The sequence below is a fragment of the Anser cygnoides genome, chromosome 4, assembly GCF_040182565.1.
Source record: "Anser cygnoides isolate HZ-2024a breed goose chromosome 4, Taihu_goose_T2T_genome, whole genome shotgun sequence".
NCBI lineage: Eukaryota > Metazoa > Chordata > Aves > Anseriformes > Anatidae > Anser > Anser cygnoides.
Window position 1 is genome coordinate 50,344,523 of NC_089876.1, and position 21,686 is coordinate 50,366,208.

A 21,686-nucleotide genomic window follows, 5' to 3' on the forward strand; every position below is an offset into this window, starting at 1 on the left:
GCAAATGAGATTTTCTTCTGCGGAGACTAACATTGCAATCATGCTGCTTGACAATACCCTACCACTACATTTTTCATCTTCATCATCTTTTTCCTTGGAGTGCAATTATCTTAGTTGCTAACAGCTGAGTCTGACTTTCTAAACTATACATTGTATATGTTTCTTTCTAATCTTAGTCTCAGCCAGGGTTCTGTGATATTTTATGCATATTAAGATGCTATAAGAAGTAAAAGAAATGAAAACCAGTTATCCCTTTTCCAGCTAATTCACTGCATTCTTTAGTTTTCTTGTGATTAGATTCAGAGTTATGTGGAGCTACTGATGTAGCAGTAAAATATTTTCCACTTTGATGAACTCAGCAGGTTTTATTTCATTGTGAGACAATGTTTTTCAGATGGAAAACTGATCTTGGTTGGTTAATGTGATTCTAATGCTTTTCTTTTTTTTTCATTTTCTTGTTCTTGATCTTAGTGTAATAATTGCAGTATGGTTCTTTTTGTCTGAAGTATAAGGATATTAAATTTAATCAGCATAGGAGAACACATTTAAATCCCAAGGCTATTTTAATCTGATATATGCAGGAAAGGTCTTGACCCTGTGATATGGTTGTTGCTGAATTTATTTTTGTTTCTTGGTGGAAATGTGAATTTCAAGCTCTTTGACCATCTGCTTAAAAACTAAATAAAAGGAAACAAAGCAGAACTTGATTTTATTTATTTATTTTTTGCAATATTTGATAAGAACATGTGGAGCATACTTACAGCTTCAGGGCCAACTCTAATGAGATAGTGATTTTACTTACCCTTTTTATGGAATATACTACATAATTTGCTGGTATATCTACACAAACCTGGGTTTTACTATCAAAGCTGAGGCACCGAAAGCCATCTAGTTTTTGGTTTATTGTACCCCACTGAGAATTTATACTCTAAAACAAGAAGCCAGGGGATTAATAGATTATTATTCCACTTTAGCCAGGCAGCGCAGAATAGAGACAATACCGTTAACACATTGAAATACCACAGGTCTTCCAGCTGCATATACATTGAAGTGGGATGAAAAACTAAATTCCAGTGGTGTCTCACAGGAACGAGGTTTTGGTTGATGAGTGCTAGCCCATTATGGTCTTTCAAATACTCTCAGCAAGACAGAGGTGGACTCCCAGGTACCAGTAAATGCCCCCTCTGTATAGGGTTCAGAGTTGTCTGAGAAATGCCTTACAGTTATTAACACAGACAGCCAGGACACAGAGCAGAATAATCAGTTTATCTCTTACCATTTCCAGAAAGATGTTACCAACCAACACAATCAACCTGGATTCTAGTTCTTATGGCTGGTCTATATGGTGTGTACATGCCTGTATTCAACAGGTATCTAGATAGATACATATAAACACATTTTGTTTATATAATGACAAATGAAGAATGGTTAGGATATATTCATTTGTATTTAAAGCTAATAGTTTTAACATTGACTGATACTCAAGTTTCATTGTGGCTGAGGAAATCTTACTGATATGGTTTTTTTTCAATAACATACAAATACTTCTGGACCAGTGTTATATAAAACTCTAGTTTTATAAAAAACTAGTCTGTGTGAGTAAAGAAAAAGATGGTCTGTTCTGTATATATTACAGAAAGAGAGAACAGCTAAGTACATTTTTATGTGTAAATACATTTACATGTGTGTGTATGCTTCCGCAAGTTGTGTTAAAGGCTACATCTCCAGACACTGTCCTGGATGCTTTAAAAAGTTCTTAGTGTCAAAGGTAGTTTGAAAAACTGATAGAACTGTTCCAGCAGTAGCACACATTATTGGTCGGCTTGCTTTGAAAATGAAAATTAGATTCCGCTCTGCGTGTCCCACTTCACAATCAGCTTCAAGTGCTTGGTTTCCAGCTATATCCTACAAATTCAAATGCACCATAGAAGAGAAAGTGTATACAGCAGCTGCAATCTCTCAGCAAGTATTTTCCCAAGCAGAGATTCCTGGCATTGCAATACAGGCTTACCTATTTCTCATTTTCTTGTCACTAACTAACAGGGAGTGGAAGAAGGTTGTACATGTATGTACAAAGAGAAGAGCACAGGGCGCAGTTTCATGTCTGAATGGAGGAGATTGGATCAGATCTATATGATCTCCTAAGATCCAGGATGACAGACCAGTCTTAATATTCTTCACTCCTTTCATGAGCTTCACAAAGCAGGTATGTGAAAAAAAATCAAACTTTTTTTTTTTTTCCTCTTAAGACACTTATCCTTTTTACGTAAATTTTGCTATTTTCTTCCAGCAATAACTTAGACTTTTACAATTCCCTCCACTGAGGGAATTACTGCTGCTCCTGTTGTTCAGCTAAAGTAGAAGCCAAGTGCTGCTGCTGATCTAAAGTGAGAGAGATCCTTTTCCTTCCTTATTCCTGATGCTTACAAGTGCCTGGTCATTTTAATTAGCCTGGCTACTAGGGAGTAAATTTAATCTTGGGGCAGACATGCTTTTGCATTAGAATTCCTGATTTTCAGAAAATACATGATTACTGTTACTTTTTAGAAATCACACACATTTATGGGTAAAACTAAAGCATTGTTGGTTTGCATACAAGCTTGAGGTTGCACAAGATTTTGTGCAAACCTTGTTGACTTTTGTGGAGATCTGTTTTGGGTAAGACAAAAGCTGTGTTTTGGGAAAAATCCCAGAGTGTAATGTGGAAGTAACTTTCACAATATGAACTTGGCTGTTCCTGCTATTCAAGAGGTTTATGCACTGTCAAGAGGTTTAGCAAGGAAACTTGTGTAGCAGGACATGAGACGCACTGATGGCATCCAGACTTGTCTCCACTGAGGTGACTGAACAGGCTACTTAGCCCATCAGTGATATGGGGTACGAGTAAGTGCTGCCTTCAAACACCATTACTGAAGTCTGAAGGTGTCAACAGCTCCCCCGAGGGAGGGGACAGTTCATCGTATCTTAGCCAGAACAAGCTGATGAACAAAAGTGTTTAATATGTTAATAATTGAGATGAAATTAACTGGTTTAATGAGGTTGGCTCTCCTTTGTGTTGTTTTATACTTTCAAACTTGCTCTGACTCTAAGGGTTAAATAAGTGTCTAGAGATGTTGATGCTGGACTTGGAAAAAGGAAGGAAGAAATTCAAGATTTGCTTGTATTGTAAGTGGATTAACTGTGGCTTCCCTTCATTTTTATCACATCAGAACCTATAATCCTATAAACCCTATCTAACAGTATGGATTTAGCAGAGAATTACTTACCTGGCTTGAGTTACAGGCTAAGTGAATCAATGTGCCCTGTTCCCTGGGGTGTTGGTAATCATTATAAATTTGGTACTAGTCTACTCATACAGAGTCCAAAGCACTAACGTGTTTCCTCAGAATGTAAAAGGGTTCATCTTCCCATTAGCTTATGTGAAAGTTTGCAGTAAAAGGTTAAAAAAAAAAAAAAAAAAAAAAGGTTTCTAATCACCCACATCAGCCAGGAACACCTTTTGGAGTCCAGAGTCCTGAAGGGTTTTGTAACATTATCATTTTGTAATAGTATCAGTGCTAAAACTATAAGACACATTTTTATAAGTGTCAGGGCAGAGAATAAGAAAACCAAACTTGTTGAGGACATCTCCTAGTAGACAAGGAAGGTCTAAATTATGTGTAGCACAGATTGGAAAAAGTTAAGTTGGGCTGTGAATCATGTCCCTAAGAAAGATGTTTTTTTGGGGGTGGGGGGTTGGTTTTTTTTTGTTTTTGATCTTTATGCAGAGATTAAAACAACAACAACAACAACAAAAACAAAACAAAACCCACTAATAGCTCTGGGAATAATGCATACAATTTACAGAAAGATGTGCCGTTTGTGTCTCTAGGAAAAAATGCAATATTTTTGTATTGAATATATACTTAAGAATTAGATACATGGGACATCCTCAGGGTTCCAGCAGGTGCCTTCAGAAAAAAACAGAGCATAAATATTCCCATATATACAGTCATTTAACGTGTACTTTAGGAGACACTATGCCCTTAAGCTACCACTGGTCATGCCAAGGCTTACAAACAAGGTTTCAAAATGTACACAGGTGATGTTTGAATATGGTGTAAGAATGGTAGAAAAGCATGGCGAGAGTCTCAAAGAAGCTGCTGAAGAGCTGGGAATGCTAAATTAAATAAAACAAAGGAAATTGAAATGAAGAAATGAAATGAAGATCATGTACACGGGGGAAAAACCTGACACAGAAACATGAGCAGGCAGGTCACATTAAAGCTGAGATCCTCATAAGGTATTTTACCTGTAAGATACAGTCCTTTTCTCTTAAGATACTTAGACCTGGAGATGTGTGGCTTATGCATCACTGTCACTAAGGAAAGTTAAATAGAAAAAAAAAAGTCTTTGGTCTTGGAGTACAAAAATTTTGATTTCATTATTAATGGAAGGTCAGTGTTAGCTGAAACTGACTATAAGCCACTTACTGCCATCTCTGAAAGGAGCCTGGCAAAAAACCTCTAATGACTAAAAACATAATTTTCATCAGCAAATGGATGCTTTTCAGAAAATATGAGATGAGGAGCAATATGGAGGTTGGAGATGCATATTCCTACACTGCTTGACTAAAGTATGTGGATAGTACTCCAGAACTAGGTTATATACCCAACACTCTGATACAAAGTAAGCAAACAGACCTGTCCTGTAAAGGCAAAATTCCTAGAACCGACACCACCATCTTCCAAGTGGTAACACAGACTATTATCCCTAGGCAAGCAAGTATTATAAGAAAGAGCATTTTGTTTAAAGATACTTGAAAAGGCACAGGAAAATATAACAGGGGGATAACAAGGTGATGCAGAAGTGGAAAAATCTAAAAAATTTAAGAAATTAAAAAAATCTAAGAAAATTATATTTTTTATGCCAATGAAGATTGACATTAAGGGCTTCATAAAGATTTGTTTCATACATCAAGTATAGGGGATAGTTTAAGTAGTTTAAGAACAATATTTATCATAGCTCAAGAAAGTATGGCTTCTGGAGTAATGTGGGCATAGAGTGGGCACTTTAAAAAAACATCAAAAAACCCTCTCCACCTTACAGTCATTGTGAGCTGCAGCTTTCTCTTCCATTATTAGAACTATTTATTTACAGATAAGTATATACTGTGCACATCAAATGCATCTTCATCAGACATTAAATATCATCTAATAGTTCACAATGGAATTCAGTTTTAGGGTATATGAGGTGAACCACTTCGTACGTAGCCTATTATAAGCTGTTCATACCTTGTCCTTTAATCTTTTCCTTGGCACTCGCAAACACTAGAACAGCAGAGATGTAGTGTGTATTGTTACTTTCTGCCAATTTTATCAATTTAAATCTACAAAGTAGTTGTGATCCCAAACATGAATACAGGGTGGACAATAAACGAATAGAGAGCAGCCCTGCAGAAAAGGACTTGGGAGTAGTGGTGGATGAAAACACTGACATGGGCTGGCAATGTGTTCTTGCAGCTCAGAAAGCCAACCGTACCCAACCGTATCACAATTGTGTGTCTGGCAGGTTGAGGGAGTTGACTCTCCCCCTTTACTCTGCTCTCATGAGACGCCACCCGGAGTACTGCTTTCAGCTCTAGAGCCCTCAACACAAGAAAGACATAGGCCTTTTAGAGTGGGTCCAGAGGAGGGCCATGAAGATGATTAGGGGCCTGGAGCACCTCTCCTATGAAGACAGGCTGAGAAAGTTGGGGTTATTTAGCCTTGAGAAGAGAAGGCTCCAGGGAGACCTTATAGTGGACTTCACTTAAAGGGGGCCTACAGAAAAGCTGGAGAGAGACTCTTTTTTTCAGGGAGAGTAGTGATAGGACAAGGGGTAATGGTTTTAAGTGGAGAGAGCGTGGTTTTAGATTAGATACAAGGAAGACATTCTTTGGTCAGAGAGGGGTGAGGCACTGGAAAAGTTTGCCCAGAGAAGCTGTGGATGCCCCATCCCTCAAAGTGCTTAAGGCCAGGTTGGATGGGGCTTTGGGCAACCTCGTCTGGTGGAAGGTGTCCCTGCCCATAGCAGGAGTTTGAAACAAGGTGATCTTTAAGGTCCCTTCCAACCCAAACCATGCTATGATTCTGAGTAGAACACCTTCCCTGTTGAAAACTGGTATCAGTGCAGATAAAGCAGATGTAACTTTGTATAATCTGCTGTCTGTAATAACATTTCTATGGTGATATGAAAGCTGCTACTATGTCATGAAAATGCTGCTGAACCAATCTCTCATGGTGGGGCTTATTAATCTAGAAATAAATGTACTATTAAACACTTTGTTTCCTGACAGGGTATCTTTGGAAGAACCAGGCCAACCAGGCACAGACAAGAAGTTTTTTTTTTTCTAAGTTAAATGGGGGTCTGAGTGATGTTGAGTATTTGCTATTCTATAAGCCTTTTGGGGTGGCCCGCATGGTCACTAATTCTGAAAGAAGGGCTAGCAGTCTTTTGGAGGAGTAGGAAGGTGTGGAGAGTTGACCATGTTTGGGACAAAGCTAGGGTTGGGGTAAGCCAAATGCTTAAAAAATACCAGTCCTTTATGGAGACTTGTCTTCAGTTTTTCATTCCCCCATAACCATAAGATTCATATTTTAACTCCTTGGGTCCTAAGAAAAAATGTGATGGGGCTCACTATAGAAGCAGGAAGTTTTCCAGCAGGTCATCAGCAAACCCTCTGTAAAGGTTATTTCGTTATAACCCGTCTTCAAATCCTTGCTTTTACCCGTGGCAATGTTAATTTTCAGGTTTGCTTCCTGCTTCTTCTGAAATGTCAGGCTCAGGCTGGTAAACTGTTGATGAGCTCTTGCAAATATCTCTGCAGAGGAACAGGGAAACATCTGCAAGGCAATGGATACTCTATTTTAGGATTGCCAGCCTGCAGGGAGTGTCTCCAAGGAAGCCTTGCAAAATGCTGTACTGTCAGGCAGTGTGAGTCTGCCTATGACTGTCATTCCCTGGTGATGGTAGATAGCTGGACCAACCTTCCCAGGGGAAGCCAATTCTCTCCTCTGGTGAGAATGTGCACCTGCAAATCAAACACCTCTCTCTAAGGAATCCCTCACAGCAAGACAATTTTGCACTGCATACCAAAACCTTACCGAAAAATGGATTTTGCAGACGTTGATTGACATGTATAAATAAAGCTGGGAGGTGGGAGTGACAGTGAAAACAAAGGGATGTAATGGGGGCAGTCTGCAGGCTCCTGCATTATACATTCTGGAGCTATAGAAGTCCTGGGATAATCCAAATCACCTTGCTACGTGTTTTTCTGTTCTCAGGGCCTGTGTCACACAGCCCTAACCTGCAGGAGCATTAGGCAGGGGGATAAACTAGGCCAAACTCTTCTTGTTGATGTCTCAGGTACACAGGCATGTGGCTAAGGAGAGCAGTAGCCACAACTACATGGCTGCAGAAAGAGATCACACACATGTATGGGTGTGGCTAGAAACATTGACTGGGTATTGTTATCTCAAATTCTGACTGAGTTGCAGGTTTTCAGCTGGATTTCAGTAACGGGAGTCTCAGTTTGTGTCTGAGAGTTCAGTTTGAGACCTAAACAAGGGGGAAATGTCGTCTGCAGGTTTCAAAGAGCACAAACATGTGGCTCCATCCCTCAGACAGCTTTTGGTTTTGGGTGAGAAGCAGGATCTTGCTGCAATCATTTCTTCAAAAAATGAGGAAAAAATGAGCAAAAATTACACTTACTGTCTAAAATTGCTGGAAAAGATTTTATTTTATTATTTTTTTTTTCCAAGAAGACAGCTGAAGTTTGTGTTGACTTGATTTATGTTAAATGCAGCTCATAACATACTATCTCACTTCAGCCGGTGACTGATCTATTTTGAAATAGATCAAAAAAATAAAATTGAAAATCAGTTATAAAAATAAAAGTCTATTCCAAGTTGAAAAGATTAATTTGGAAATGCTAGCACAAAAATTTCTGAGCTCTTAAATGTTTTTATTTCAGTTTTTGTGGGGGAGGGGTTTGAAAATTTATTCAATTGGGGAACAATTTGAGAATTATTTCAATTCCTTCAAATCTGCATATTTTAATGAAAGGAAGAAACCAAATATTGTCACTTAGCTGTACATTTGATCCTAAGAGATGTGTATTTTGGAAATGTTTAATATCTTGCCTCAACTGTGAAAAATTTGTTAGAACTCCTGTGCAGTTAAGAACTAACAGGAGAGCCAGACAGTCCCATATCATGGGACGTTTCAAGAATATATCTGACAAAGAAATAATGATTATGCTGGAAAGAAAAAAGGATTATTTATTTGTTATACTTTGGTCATCTTGCTTGCTGAAGACAAGTTATATTTATTCTGTTCTGACCTAAAGCAATTTCTTTGGTAATCAGCACTGAAGAAAGACCATATTGCAACCATGAGCCAGGCTTCATGTGGTAGCACAGATGCCATTCCCAGCAGGCTTTCACTGAGTGAGAATTGTGTTCATCTTTTATATTCAAGAGCAATCTTCTCTAGCTTTGTTATTCACATATTTGCTCTTCTAGTGTCTTCTATAACAAAATGGTGACTATGATGCTTAAGAAATGTAATCACAAATTCTCTGCATCGGCAAAGTTACCTTTTGCAGGAGCTTATACATTTTCTATTCAATAATGGAACTGTAATAACTATCTTTTAAATAAGTCAATTCTCACTAAGAAAAAAAAAACAATCTTCTTTACAGTGTTTTATGTGTTCTTAATCAAAGTTCAGATCTTAGATTTGATTAAAAAAATACAGAAACCTGTGTTCAGTAATGAAGGTAAATGGCACATAAAAATCATATTTTTGAGTTCGCAGAGTTCAATTCTGAAGTCAAGATTTTTCTTTTTATGGCTTGATTATAACCTACTAAGACTCCTGGGATAGAATTCTAACATAAGTAGGTTTGTCCTTAATATATTCAAACCTCATCGATTTTGCTTAAATGATATTCAAGCATGAATGTTAACTACTAGAAGTATAGGCTTTGGATTGTTGTAATCGCAGTGGAATCACTGTGGAATAAGGAAGATGAGATTCTTTTATGGTTCTTACTTCACTGTTCAACAGGGACATTGTGCAAATCACTTGATTTAATACAGACCAATTCTAAGATAAGTAAAAACAAGAGAAAAAGTCTCCCAAAGAGCCTTTTCAGCATATAGTTTAGGGGAAGGTAGTTTTCTTGCTATGATACTGTTCTAACTCTTCAGAATTTTCATTAGAAATATTGTCTCCTCCCTGCCTCTTGCTGCAACATTACCCAGCATTTGAGGAAAGGTATGTGTTCATAGCAAGTGGTATAGCTTTATACTGTCATACAAGGAACTATATCAGGATCAACCCAGAGAACTGGGCCACCTGGAACTCGGTGGGCTGCTTTCCACGTAGGAAAACTATCTTCTGTTCTGATGAATACTTCTGTACTCACATTGCAAATATATTCACATATATTGGGAGAAATTTACAACATGCAACTAACTATGCTTTGTGCTGTGTATTGTTGTGTGATTTATGTAAGGCGGTGCCCTCTCTGAAGTATGCATAGGAAGAACTCAGTGGTGTAAGCTGGGAATGTCATGATCTCTGATGCATCCTCTGACATGATCTTTCTCTTTTGCTCTTTTTGTTCAATGATCCTTCCCCCCCCACCCCCCCCTCCACTGTTGATAAGTTGTTCATGTTGCAGTCAGTATTTTTATCAGGCTTTCCTTGACTTTTTCAACAGCTTGACCTTGTTGTTTAGATTTTAGTTCTAGACACTTTTACAACAGCTGAGTTCAGAGTGTTCATCTGCATTCCTGCAGCTCTCCAGAGACGTGGTCTAGCACATGAGTCAGCCAACAGCTTCATTTCCCTTCTTTGTATGTTATGTAGGGTGCCAAATCTGAGGAGTTTTCTAGCTCAGAGACTTGCCTGTTATAAGGAAAAGAAGTATATTTGATCAAAAAGGATAATTTCTGAACTATTTATATTTTAGTTGAAGTTATATGATCCATGGATAGTTTAAAAATACAGAACACTTGCTTTCCCTGCAGCATTTTAACATCTCATTCGAAATATTTTGCCGCCATTAATTAATGACTAGAAGACAATACATTGATTGTGTTGATACTGTGGTATGAAGACGTCCCCTTTTTCATTGTACTCCAGCCTAAATAGCCTTTATCATTTGCTAACAGATGATGGAAGCCGGCAGGGCAGTTGGAGTTGGGATTTCTGACTAGGAGATAAATAATGATAAAATAAAATTCTACAGAGCACAACATGACATAATAATTTACATTGTCATATTGATGACATAATGATAGTGAATATGCAATGGAGAGTAATATAACAGTAGAAGCTGAGAATACAAAGAGACTATATAGAAAGGAGAATCCTGTGAGAAAGGGAGGCAAATTTGAAGAGAGAGTGAAGGAGAGGCCGTGTCTCACATGGCCAAGTGAAGAAGCTTATGTGAAAAAGGCAGAAGGAAGCTCCAGGAAGTAGGGAGGAGATTGACAAGTTCTATATAGAACTTGTTGGTCAAGAGTTTTAAATTTGGAATAACTAGAAAATAGTAAAACTATGACTTGCACACAGGCATATTTGAAAAGCCACTCTACCACCGTGTCACTCTGTATTTGGGTATATCTTCAAACTTTATAATTTTAAAATGCCATTGGCTAAGCTGTGTTCTACTGCAACTGTGCACCTCTAGCAAAAGCACTTGAAGTTGATGAAATTACACCAGCTACTAATCTGAGCAAAAGCCTTCTGGCTTAAGATCAACATGATAAAAGAAGCTGAAATAAAATAACTGGCAGTTCAGAATACAGGGAGGCACTGAAAGTGAAATCCTAGCTGCCAGTTTGAAATTACTAACGAGGACTTATGAAACCTCTTCTCATGGTCATTAAATGAGAAAGAAGTACTTATAAGAGAATATCATTCTATTTTGGGTATACAAAAATCTTTGACCTTGCTGCATTATTCACTCTTTGAAATTGAGAAACTCAAAAGTGTTATATTATATATAGGCCACTCTTTAAATTTTTTATCAGTACTTTTCTCCCAATGTTATTTTAAAGTCAAAACAGCTAACAAAGCCATTTGTTACTAATGATCAGGATCATTTATATTGAGTATTTGTACTGTAACTGAATGCTGTTAGAGATGTCAATTGAATGGCTGTTTTTAATTGTGCTTTTTTTCAGATTTGCTATTAGTCCTTTTCCATAGGGGAAAAATAGTTAGTAAAAGTTAAGTTTTAGCTATGCACAGTGAGAGAATAAAATAGAAGGTATGGTGTGAAAGCAGAGTGCCATTGGTCATGTCAGAATTAGTTGTTATGAGTGAGTAGTTGCAATGTTACAACATGGTCAGAAGCAGTGTTTTTAAGGAACACTGGGCACAGGTCATCTCTTGGAGCAATGTAAACCAGAATTACTTTTTAGATGCATGCACAGCTAGGATTCAGAATTAAGGACAAGATTCCCTTAATTCTTGCATCTAGTGTTAGAAAAAGAATGAATGTCATGATTGAAAGTACTTATGTTCAGGACTCGAAAAAGAAGTGTGTATTTTTCTAAATTTATTAAAAAAAAAAAAAGAAAAGAAAAAATAAGAAGAGTATTGTTCATTAATGATAAAAGAAAAATACTGCCACTGCGTCCAGTTTTATTGTTTGTTACCTGAACATTATTGAAAGCAAAACAAAATAAAAATTGCATATTGTATTTTCATTGTTTTACTGTTTGAGAAATGAGTTCAGAAATGGAATCAGCTCCCATATATATAATAAAGTAACTGTCATAGACTTTGAAAATATAAACAATATTTGGTATTTCATCCTTTATTTGAGTAAGGGCTGATATTAGCTTTGGATTACTAACTTTTCCGCATAAGCCAAAGCTGTTCTTTTGAGTTATAAATTTCTTTGCAGCCTTACATTGCTGTGAAATCTTGTTGACAATCTCAAATCCTCTCCTATCTTTCAGAATAGTCACACGAAAGTGAATAGAAACTGTGACCAGTGGAAGAAAGTAGCTAGTGACAGGGAAACAGTGAGCAAAACTTGTGTTAGAGTCCAAAAAATATCATGTTATCATTTAAGATGCAAGCTATTGTCTACTGCCAGTAAGTTCAGTAGAGTTTTATGAGCAATTCTTCAAATTTGGACTGTAAGCAGCCTTCTTCCCCCTCAGAAATAGCAAATTTAATCCTCAATTGTCCAATTCAAGGGACACAATCTTTCTTCAAGTTGTTAACATCCTCATTATATAGGACTTCTCTTACACATGATGTCAAATGAAATATTAAGTGCATACTTCAAAAAGTAAACCAAGGAGGACTAAATATGCAATTTGTCTTATAGTAAGTGGCAAATTTGACTTATTTTGCTTTCTCATATATTTAAGAAAGTCAAGTAATTGGATAATTTCTTAAGGGGCTCAATCACAAAAGTATTAACTACAATACAGATACTTCTAATGACTGAATGATAAGCTAGAATAATTGTTCAAACTAGTAAATTTTACTGAAGGCTCTGTGAATATTACTTCAAAATTTCCAGAGCAGAATTCTGGTCTGGATAACTCTGAAAAAGTGGCATAGATTCACTTAATATTCACTAATTTTATGGGGTCTAATACACAGAGAATCTGATCTTTAATGGAGCCTCTGTTTCTGTGCAAAACAGCAACTACTAATGGGCCACCAAAATTGCTTTAGATATTTTTACAGTAATTAAAAGCAGGTGGTCAATAACATTTTCCACAGTGTAACAAATTCAGCATATACTCAATATGTAATCAAATGCTGATTTATTTAGTTATGATTTTGAGATTGGATAAGGATGACAGAAAAAAAATGGTGGAGGAGATTTCTGATCTCAGTGCTACTCAGTTGAAGCCAATAGCTAGTCTGGATTTACAACAGGATGAAATACAACATTTAGGCCATGATTCCTAGCTCTGGTTTCTAAAAATTTATGAAGACAATTAATGTCTCAGTCCTGAAGCTTGAAAACCTGTTATAAATATTTTCCAGCATAATTTAAATTCATAATTAATAATTTACATAATTAATAATTTACATTCATAATCAGCTTCTTTTCCTCCCCCCCCCCCCATTTACTAACAGCTTAGATTAAGATACTTCTACATTTCAATAGCTATAGCTGTGCTCCTCAGTTACAGTCAATACACCTCCTATTCAAGTTGATGTGTGTCAGCCCTGACTGAACAATTTTAGAGCTTTTGTTATCTTTGGTAGTCTCATGTACTATGATACGACAGGTTGTATGTGCTCCAAATTCATGCAGCTGTGAGGCTATGTCTGCAATGTGACTTCAGTGCAGCAATGCTCAGTTTTGAGGAACTTAATCTTTAGTATTTTGTCTGTGAGAGAATCTACATTCTCAGTTTGGTGTAAAACTGTTCAATTCAACAATATAAGTGCCTATATAAGTAAGGAGTTCAAATGCTCAGACTATCCCTAAAAATGCCTGAATAGTATAATGTATAGAAGAGATTTTTAATTTTTTAATTTTTATTATTATTTATTATTTTTAATTTTTATTATTTATTTATTTTAATGCCTGCTTTTACACACAGATAGACTTTTTTTTTTTCTTCTAGAAGCTAATGCCGCTTTTTCTTCATTTGCAGAAAATTCTGATTATATTGTAAAGGTGCAGCTCTGTACCTGCTTACAAAATTTGAGAGACAGTGCAAGAGAACAGGAAAGTCTCTATTTATGCCTGAGAGACGTTACTCCCACATCTATTATCTATTTAATATTGTTTAATGATTAGCAAAGGGTTTGTTAAGGTGAAGCACACATTGTTGGGGTTTCCTTCATATGGTATTCCACTTTTCATGAAATAGTTCAAGGGTCAGTGGTAAGGGAGGAAAAGACACTACACACAAGAGGGGACATAAATCTCCGAATACTAAACAGGCGCATGGATATGAGGAGAGACCTCAGTTCCATGTGATTTGGGATGATTACTGTAGGAGAGCTTGAAAGGCCCTGCAAGCAAGATACACAGAAGAATTCCTCATTTCTTTATCCTGGCAGAACTCAGTGAAAATTTACAGTCAGCTTTTCATTAGATATGTAGCTCCCTGTTCTGGACATACAGACCTGAAACACCTGAAGCACTTCATTAAGGAATTTTGAATTAGAAGGTAATGGTTTTTGTTACAGATTTCTTAAGGAGAATTTTGTGTCTGTTTTTTCATGGTCCTACTCCTGAATCTTCACTTTCTGGGACATAGCCTTTCAGAGGCCATCCAACAAGCCAGTTTCTGGAGATGAATTAGTAGCTGTAGCTTGTTTAGCAGTTAGTAAGCAAAGCTGAAAACTACACTTTCAAAGTAGGCAGTACATATGGAAGGAAACAGAGGATTACCATGGTCCTGTAACCCAGGAGAGTTGTGATTTTCTTCATTTCTTCCTCTAGGGAGATTTTGGACAAAGGGTAAGGAGGATTAAAATGCTTTGGTTTCCATTTTGAGTTCATATCAGCATCTTCAAGTAAAAATGAGTCAAAATAGTATTATAAGGAAGTATTGCTTTTTGTGTATGTGTCCTCATCCTCTTGCCACTTTCAATATTTAGAACAGTTCTTGGCTGAATGTGGTGTCTCAGGTAAATACAACACAAAATGTCTACCATGAAATGCTCTGGATAACTTTACAGTCTTACTAAAACTTGAGTAGCTAATGGCCTTCAATCCATCAGAAGGCTGGAGTGGTGCTAATGGCAACCTCAGTGAGTAATTACATCCAGGGGGTTAAAATCTATTTCAGTGATGCCTTCTGGTTAATGGAATTGATCTTGACCATTCTCTTGTAGATAACCCTACACAGAATTGTGTATAAGGTCGATGCATTTCTTCTAGGTGTATGCTTTGCTTAATTCTCCAACAGAACGTACACCTCAGCTGATATACTTGACTCAGTATGATACATGTAAAGATAAGCACTTCTAATACAATAAGATGCAGAAAGACAAACATAAATTATTTTCCTGTGTGTGTGCATAAACATCTGCCTTCTTTTCTCCCAGTAAAATCTTTGGATCAAAACCTGAGCACACAAATCTGTCCACCTTCATGGAAGACATGTCTGATTTACAGCTTGTCCTTATTGGATAACTCCTCATTTTGCCTGTCACTTGGCTGATTTGTGTGTGGAAGACCTAAGGCATGTAAATACTACAGGCAAATGTAACTCCCAAGTTGTACTTAACAGCTGTGCTATGTGCTGTGTGCTGGATGCAAGTTCTTATTGAATATTCCATTAATTTCCCTGGGCATGTAATAAATGTGTACAAAAAATGGTGATTTTCTCTTGGATCTGGTTGTTGACAAAAGATACTGTTTTGTTAAAGAAAACTCTGAGACATCGTATAGGCTTTACCTTCTTCTATACTGACTTGTTTTTGCTTTCAAGCTGTATCTCTCTGATTCAAGCCACTTTTAATTGAGTACAGCTAAACAACTATTGCTAAACATGTCATACTTTAGAGGAAAAAATTCAGTAAAGTGGTGTCTTATGAAACTAGCAGAGCAGGGTAAGTTAAATGTCTTTACATTGTACACTAATAGAGCTAATACAAAGGAAAATACACATACTCATATTTTTTTCCTGTAATGGTACATTATACTATCGTTCATTTTCTTTTAAACTACTTGAGATAATCTGAAAGAAATTTTGTTTCAATTATGTTAGGCCTAGATTCATTTCAATGCCCAATCATATTCCTAAACTAGTTTCCTAGTATTAAAAAAAAAAAAAAAAGAAAACCTTTGTGACATATATGTCAGGTTTTAAGGACCATTTGCAGAAAATGAATTCTTATGTCAATTAATTTTTTTTTCTGTGAATATAATTGGAAAAGGAATAACAAGTGGCAGAAACTATGAATTATGATTCCAGTAAAAAATATTTCCCTAAATTTCTCAGGACAGTTTAACTTTGGAGCCTAGGGAGGTTTAAGGTCATCCTGCAGCCTTTCTCTAAGGAAGGGTACTTACAAGATCTCCTCCTCTACCTGGCTGATTATTTTCATGAAACTTGTAGAAAAACAATTATTTATTTAAGACTGTGTCACGTCTGTCAAATTCTTCTGAAATTGTTTGGTACATAGAGACGTGATTGAAGACACATTCAGACAGACTGTGGCACAGGGAAAGTTACTGAATCAATTTTGTTTCCATGATAATTCATGATGAACGATCAGCACTGGAGCTCAGAGGTGAGGTAGCCTCCCCAGACCTGCAAGATGAATTTAGTGCATCAGATGTTCTTATTTATATTAGACACATTAGTTTATATTTTAAATGCACTATGTAGCTTATCAGCTGGCTTCAGTGATGACATTTTGTTTCCTTCCTTGAGACCTGTTACCATTCTTGTTAGTGCTCTTGCTTTTCCAAGAATGAGAATTGATGTTACTATCATTACATTGAATCTAGAGGTCATTCTTTTCAGACTGAGACTTGTTGAAATCAATTTCCAGTTTCTGCTTGATAACAGAAGCAAGAATATCAGGAGAAGGAAATAAACATAATCTGACCTGCATCATGTTAGAGTTCTCTGAGGTATCTCAGACATTATTCTGCAATCACTTTTAAAAGAGCTTGCAAACGGTGTGAGATTTGCAACAGACTCTTATCTCCAAAAACTCAGCCAATAGGCCACCCTCAATTTAGAAAATATTTTTTATTTTTTATTTTATTGTTGTTGTGCAAAATAGTAACCTTTCATTGACACTGTTTGATTACTTTTATTGTAGCCTATGAAAAACATCCTTAAAAATAAATATGCTAATGTACTACTATTATTATAAGAAAAGGAAAGATTCTGTATCACTGTGAGCTTTCACTTAACGAATATATGTGTTGTTAGATGCTTTAGTATAACCAAGACATAAACAGTTTTAGAGCCGCAGAGAGTTCAAGTGAAAGAATGGTAGAACAATTCATGCAGTTATAAGTTACAGTTCTGCATGGGAGTTTCTAGCTAGTGAGCTGGAAAAAAAAATTACAATTGATTAAATAAATAATGAGCCTGAGATCTGTCCATCCATTGCTATATTTTGCAATTAAAGTTTTCTAATAAATAGGCATATGTGTTGCCTCAGAACTCTTCCCAAAATTCCTTCAGATATCCAATTATTCAGAATAGTGTTTATTCAGACACAACAAAATTCAAATGAGTTTGTTTTGAATCTGTAGAATACAGTAGTTCTCTTACCCCTCTTATGATTTTTACTTCATTTATTTAGCAGCTTCTGCAGTCATGCTAAAAAAGAGCAACAATGGTTATCTAAAGTCATTGTGATTACAGATAATTCAAATGTCATAATCAGAGAAACAGTTCTTAGTAGCCAATAGCATTGAAGTACTAAACTAAAACTGAGCCTTTTCATGATTCAGTTCCAACAGAAAGGAAAACAAAACAAATCATATTGTTTGAAAAAAAAATCCAAAAGTTTTTTTTTTTCTTTCAGAAATCCCTGCAGAGCTCTTTTAAAAAGAGTTGTGATAGTAATCTACACCTTATATACTAGAGATGCATCAAAGCAAGGGTTTCTGCCCACTGCTTTCCCATCCCTATTCTCTTGTCTTCTGGCCAATGGAATGTGAGGGGAGGGTAGAAACTTGAAGTCAGGCTTCAAACTGTATTCTTTACAGCACAGTTAATAGAATTTTTGCCATAATTAGTTGATAGTCTCTGCATTGACCTGACAGAACTTGGGCTTGAGCTGATTTAAGCTTCTTTTTTAAATTTTCTAGTGGCGGACTCATTCTTATCTGTTTAAATCCAAGCTCTGTGTATACCATATATCACAAAAGTCTGACGTATCTGTGGAGTAGATCATTAGGTCTAGCATACCAGGTAAAACGGCAGTCTAGCAACCAACAGCCCTTTGTGCCACCTGATATGGTGGCAGACTGTTGTATAGTTTTCAAACTTAATCTGAAAACCAATGAAAAGGAAGCATGTCATGATGAGAAAACATTTTAAAATAGATCTAAATGGATCTGAGAGTGAGGATAGAGACCCAGCACTGTGCTGCCCATGGTGAATAACTGAGGATACTGATAACTCACAGTGATCCTCTGCCTGGAAAAAAGTGGAGTCACTGACCTTTGGACTTAGGAGGACATTGGAAGGATGAGAGTGAAAGAAAAGGAATAAGCATTAGTAAATTTTCTTTCATGACAGTTTTAGGGACTTTTTTAATTAAAGGACTATCAATCTTACTGTAGTTGAACTAAAGATAACTGTTGTACTTTGATTGGATTATTGGGATGGTAACTAAGCTAATACTAAATTTTTGGTTCCACTTACAAAGTGTGTTATACTTTTGGCAAGAAGGCTTAAACCATGGAACTTTTTGTAAAGCCTTTGTGGGGACAGTACTATGCAGGGTCAGGCAGAAAAGTTTTCCTCACTCTTCTATTTTCTTCCCTCCCAAGGTTTTGACCACTGGAAATGGCAATGGGTGGACTGGACCAAGCAGCAGCATGTAGGGTAAGAAATCCCAAAGCCAGAGAGAGACTTCAGTGTGGCAGCGGTGTGAGGTACAGTTCTTGCTGTCAGAGAGGCTTCCTGGTATGGACTGCAGAAGCAGTGGCTTAGAAGATATATAGGATGCTTGTGAAAATATGATTTTGGAGAAGTTTTTACTCTGTCTCCAGAAATTAGAGAGGCTTTTGGGCTGGAGAATGGAAGGGTGAGGAAGAGAGTTGTGTGAGCTTTCGATCTTGGTTTAGGAACACACAGAAGGAGAGGGCAGGACAACATAATTTATATCTAAAATGGGTTTTGGACTGTAGTTACTACAGCCTTGAAATTTGTCTATTCAAATGGTATGCTTTTTTTTAAAAAAAAAATATTTTTTTGTAAGGCAAACCATCAAGACTAATATCACATATGTATATTGAGCTTCTTGACTTCAGAAGGGCTTCAGTATGGCAGATCATAATTATAGCTAAAGATCAGTCAAAAATTGACTTCATCCATTTTGCTTTCTATTATTACTATTATTATTTTATTTTTTATTTTTTTTAAAAGAATCAAGGATCTACATCCTCTCTCCTTTTCATGGGATAGTTGTTATTCTAGGACAAAGCTTGACATACAGCATTTGGAACATGTGAAGATTTTTGTTGACTTTTTTTTTTATTATTATTATTATTTTACTTTGAAAACAAATCTGGAAATAGGAATTGTGAGAATGAAGAGAAAAATTTCAGGAATTCTTGTCCAGATCATAACATTACATTGGTTGTACCAGAATAAATCAAAGGAGCACCTAGAACAGAGGCTTTCTCCAAAGTGGTCAGCAAAAGATGCATAAGTAAAATTATAGTATAGTAAAACCCTGATAGATTCACAATATATTCTCCCAGTGTCATGTAATTTGACTTATCAGAGTCTTCCTGACATTGAAGAGAGACACAGCATTTATGGCTCTCAGTTGGTATTTTACTTTTTTTCCAACCTATAAAAACTTTTAACATTGAGAATGTTGTGGGACAGGAATTTCTTCAGCATAGCTATGTGTTGTGCAAAAAAATATTTCTGTTACTGAAATACACTTGGGTTTTATTGTTATATTGACTGTTATCATTCCTCAATTATCTCTTGCTTATGGTCAAGATACCTATTCCAAGAGTAATTTCTAGTATTCTAGTTGCTCCAAGATCATTATTGCAGTTCTTTCTTGTATTTTTTTTTCCTAGATCTCTTCCATCACTTTTGGAATCAGTTCTCTCTTTCTCATCTCAATATTTAAAATATATGTAGAGAATGGTTTACATAGTTACATATTAGTATTCTTTGTTTTATTCAGTGTTTTCTTCCTTATGACTCCTAGCATTTGATTTGATTTTTTTTGACAGTAACATGTATTGAGCTGACACTTTTATACAATTATTTATTTTAATGCAAGATCTTGTTCCTTAGTAATAATTACTCCAAGCCCACCATTTTATAGACAAAGCAAAGATTCCACCACCTCCCTCCCCCCAAGTATATGTTTATCATTTATTTTGAATTTGATCTGTTGATTTTATTATTGAGTCACTCAGAATTACAAAGTCTTTCTTCAGTTCTTCACAGGTATTCTTATTCTTACCTTGTGTCTTCTCAGAATCTCAGTATCTTCTGCTTCCATGTGCAGGCTTTTTTTTTTTTTTTTTTTTTTTCCCCAAATGATACAGGAAAATGTTGAACAGCCTGCATCCCAGCACAGGTACCTGTGATTTCCCCTTGTGACTACACTGTGAAGAAAAAAGTGTTTTGTATTTGTTTTTGTTATGAATAGAACCAAGGTTTCCCTCTTTTTTTACAGGTGCATAGCTTCCCTAGTTCTGAAGGCCTTTTAGAAATACATGAAAACAGTGAAGTAGGATTACATTTATTCTTATGGTTTTTGTCTCTTTAAGACAATTGAAGTGACTTTTTGTGGCATAACTACTCTCTGCAAAAGGCAGGCTGACTTATGTCTATTAGATCTCATTTTCTTGTAAGCCTTTATTAAACCTTCATTAAACTTTCTACTAACTCATCCAGCACAGCCATCCAGTTTACTGTTTTGTAGTTTTCCATAAGAAAAAGAAAAGATTAATCACATTTACTGCTTTGCAATCTTTTGAGAACGAACAGGTTTTTAAATGCTTGTACTTCACTTATTTTATCTTTAAATTTGTGTGGGACTCTTGATTTTTTTCTTGTAACTCCTTTTACACATCACAATCTCTTGCCTTTAAATTTTCTATATCTCTCAAAAGAGAATTGTACATTTACAGGGTTTTGTTTTAGGAACCCATGATCCTTCAAACACGCCCAGTTCCATTTGTCAACCCTCCTCACACCACCACCTTTTCTCTTGCCTGTCTTTCATTATGTGTGATCAATCCTAACTAGTTAATCAGTACTCTCTAAGTGGAAGAGTAGCAACATGTCCAGCAGTCAGAATCACTCACTTTTTAAAAGCACATATAGTTCAATTACTTTCTGTAAAATGCTTGTTCAAACTCGCAACGTTTCTCAGAATTGTGCAACTGTGTCTGCAAATCCAGTCACCACAAAATCTGAAGGCAGACAGGTATGAGCTGCAGATTGTATTCAGTTTTCTGCTAAGAATGAAGTTTAAAATTAGATTCTGTAGATGTACCTAAGGCGAAGTAGTCACAATATAACCCCTTAAACTACATTACTGTGAGCTGCTAGAAACCCATCTGTCTAGCTTGGCTATATATATTTGCATGAATCGTTCTAGCTAGGGAGAAAGATTTTTACTTAGGCTGTTCTAGAGAGCTGCTCTCCCTAGAAACATTTTCAGACTTCTTGCTTAAGGGAGCACACTCATGCACTAACATATGTAACTGTCACACAATTGATCTTCTGGATTAGTGGGGAAGGAGCCATTCATGGTATGATCTTTATAATAAGTTTTCACTTGAAGCCTCCTTTTGAAAAAGACCTAGATTGAGTCACTATCATTATTCATCATCTCGAGATGTGGCATAGTTTGACATAGAAAGAACAGGTATGTGAAATTTTTCTAAGGGTTTAGAAAAGTTACTCCTTCTCATCTGCACACTCAGTTTAACCATAGACATAGTGCTGCTAGATTCCTTTATTTTGTTGAAATTC